Source organism: Vicia villosa, unplaced genomic scaffold, assembly GCF_029867415.1.
Source record: "Vicia villosa cultivar HV-30 ecotype Madison, WI unplaced genomic scaffold, Vvil1.0 ctg.000219F_1_1, whole genome shotgun sequence".
Taxonomy (NCBI): domain Eukaryota; kingdom Viridiplantae; phylum Streptophyta; class Magnoliopsida; order Fabales; family Fabaceae; genus Vicia; species Vicia villosa.
In genome coordinates this window covers 940776-944390 of record NW_026705083.1, presented here as the reverse complement: position 1 = coordinate 944390, position 3615 = coordinate 940776, and positions in this window count along the sequence as shown.

The following is a 3615-nucleotide window of genomic DNA, read 5'->3' as shown; positions in this document are numbered from 1 at the left end:
ACAGAAGTTCTACATCAATTATCTATCAGAATCAACGTCAAACCTCTAAATCTGGAGGATTCGACCATCTTTGACTTATGCACAAGCTATTTATCCATAAAGCAACGTCGAACCTCTGAATCTGGAGGATTCGACCATATCTTATTGACCATGAGAAGATGTTATCCAAGAGGCCTTGATCCTTGATCCTGATTTATGCTGCATTTACATCATCATTAACATTTTGCATTCATGCATATGCATCCATGGTTACCAAGACTGTTACACTCTTCCTCTCCATCAGATCAGTCAAGACGATTCCTCCACACCGATATCTGACAAGAGCTCACAGACAAAGAATCATGGGGAATTACAGACAAGATCAAGCTATTATCAAACAAACCCATGGGGCACCTTCCACCAAAGGAGCCTAAAGACTTTATGTTTTTCAGAGAACATTTCATTTGCATTAGAATAAGGCCAAGCTTGCCATTGTATAGATTTCTCTAGTATTTTCAATTGTACTATTTTCGTTGTTATCAAGTACTTCTCATTATAAGACACTCATTCTGTTTGAATAAATAAAATTAATGTAGTATACATTTTTTTCTCAAATCATTTCATCTGTGTCATTATGCTCATTGATATTCAAATCATTTGACTAAAGCAACCAAAAAAGGAGAATGATGAAAATTAAAAACACATGAACTACTAACTGTATGCTTTTAGAGAAAAGATCCTGCTGACGATGTACAGGCGTTGTTTCAATTCCCAAACACTGAAGTTATAAGGGAGTGAAACCCTCGTCAACCCCTTTAAGCCTAAGGAGTGGGAGTTTCTTATCAAAAATACAAAACCCTCAATCTTACCCAGGGGTAGGGTAGTCTTCAGTTAGTGCGACCGAGCGCTCAACTTTCAGGTATTCCATCAAAGGATCGATCATATTCCATCTCTCACAACAAAAGAAGAAGAGCACAATCCACAATGGATGTCTCTCATTCACTGAGAATAAGGCAGTCATAACCTTTTCATCAAGTCAGTCACAAAAGTCATACAACTTGTTTCTGAACGAGACAAAAAAAGAATGAAAAAAGTTATGAATCAAAAAAGAAACAATAGCCCGCTAAGTCAAAAAAAGGAAAAGCTTTAAAGCAAATGACTTAGGCAAAAATTAGGGCATATCCCGCTGGACAATGGAAACCAAAATCAAAAGAAACTTTTTGTCCAAGCAAAAGTTAGGGAAAGAAAAAGACAAAGCAAAAGAAAAATCCTCCAAGGGACAAGTTGTTGTGACCATCAACGAAAGCACCAAAGGGTGACTGCCACCTCCATAAAAACCAAAAAGGATCCTCATCCATCACAATCCTTCCTGAAAGGTGAACACTCGTGTCAAACTAGTTGAACGTAGGACTCGAGAACATCACGAAGAAGGGGTGGGTTAAGTAGAACTTGAGCCTTTACCCTTTGTTTCTTAAACCGTGAACCCGGCCACATTACAACCCTCAAAAGTCCTAATTGAAGTAGGGTTCGTTCCGAAAGCATACAAACTGTAAAATCATGTCAAACTGACTCCTAATGTTGCTTGTCACTTGTATTAGTATTAGTACAACATTTTGACAAATAAAAACTTTTTTTTTGAGATTAACATGTGCATCGCATTCTCATTATCTTTTTCAAAACAGAATTGTCTCTAATCAGAAAGTAAGTACTTGATACCAAGGAAAGTCCAACATTGAAACTTCATCGAGTAGTCTTACAAAGGCAAAAGTTGGTCATCCACAAAGCAAATACCTGAAGCATCCATCTGGTGGAATAGTTCATTTCCATCTGGGGCATTCATCCCATGATCAACACTGGGGCAGAACATTGCACATCTCCATGATTCAAGCACATCAAAAGATCCTACAAGCTGGGGCAAGCTAGTAACGAGTCGTTTCTTCATCTTCAATCAAGTGTCAGATATCGAGACAGGTGTCGAGGAGTCAAGCCAAACACCTCATCTTCACCAACTCTATCCTTCAAGCAATAACCTTCCTGCAAGGAACCCTCCATTCACTCCTAGTATCATGGAAACAATCATTCCATTCATAATCATACATACATCATGCATATCATTACATTCCCATAAAACAATGATAAGATCATCAACAATGCAAGGGGCATCCACCTCACCTTGAATCTCAAACAAAGTGTTAGAACTCCACCTAATCTATTCCACACAAAGAAGAAACCCTAATCAATCAGTACACTGCATATAGAATTCATTGCATTGCATCTTCAGAAGTGCATAAAATAAATCAAACATTTGCATATGGAAAATAAGCCAAGTTACTCATCAGATGAGGACCCTACAAGCGTTCAATTAATAATCCACCTCGATCACTCAGAGTTACCATTGTGGTGTCATCTCCCCAAGTCACTCATGTTCATCTTTCTTCAACCCAGAGTTGATGTTCTCGATTTCAACCCAGAGTTGGTTCTCCTTTCATCTTTAAACCCCGATTTGATTTTCCTTTTCCCTCTCACCCAGAGTTGATGGATATTTCTTTTCTTCTTTCCCTCTCACCCAGAGTCGACGGTTATCTTCTTTCTTTCCCACTCAACCTAGAGTTGATGGTTATCTTTTCTCTTTCCCCACTCACCCCAGAGTTGACGGTTACCTTTTATCCTTTCCCACTCAACCCAGAGTTGACGGTTATCTTTTGTCTTTCCCACTCAACCCAGAGTTGACGGTTATCTTATTTCTCTTTCCCACTAAACCCAGAGTTGACGGTTACCTTTTATCCTTTCCACTCAACCCAGAGTTGACGGTTATCTTTTGTCTTTCCCCTCTCAACCCAGAGTTGACGGTTATCTTATTTCTCTTTCCCTCTCAACCCAGAGTTGACGGTTATCTTTTCTCCTTTCCCACTCAACCTAGAGTTGACGGTTATCTTATTTCTCTTTCCCTCTCTACCCAGAGTTGACGGTTATCTTTTCTCCTTTCCTAACCAACCCATAGTTGACGGTTATCTTTTGTCTTTTCCCACTCAACCCTGAGTTGACGGTTATCTTCTTTCTTTCCCACTCAACCCAGAGATGACGGTTATCTTTTGACTTTCCCACTCAACCCAGAGTTGACGGACATGTTTTATTCAACCCAGAGTTGAATGTTATCTCTTATTCAACCCAAAGTTGAGTTTCATTTATTATTCAACCCAGAGTTGACCTACTTTCCCTTTTCAACCCAGAGTTGATGCTTATTTCACTTCCAACCCAGAGTTGACGGTTATCTTTTGTCTTTTCCCACTCAACCCAGAGTTGACGGTTATCTCTTGTCTTTTCCGTCTCAACCCAGAGTTGATGGATAGTCCTTGTTGGCTTCTCTTTCCCTCTCAACCCAAAGTTGACGGATGCTTCATGTCGATTTCTCCTTCCCTCTCAACCCAGAGTTGACGGTTATTCCTTGTTTATTATCTTTTCCCCCTCAACCCAGAGTTGACGGCTCTCTTTTTTCCTTTTCCCTCTCAACCCAGAGTTGACGGATATCTTTTTTCCTTTTCCCACTCAACCCAGAGTTGACGGTTATCCTTTATTCAATCCATAATTGATTTCTTCTTTTCCCACTCAACCCAGAGTTGACGGTTATCTTTTATT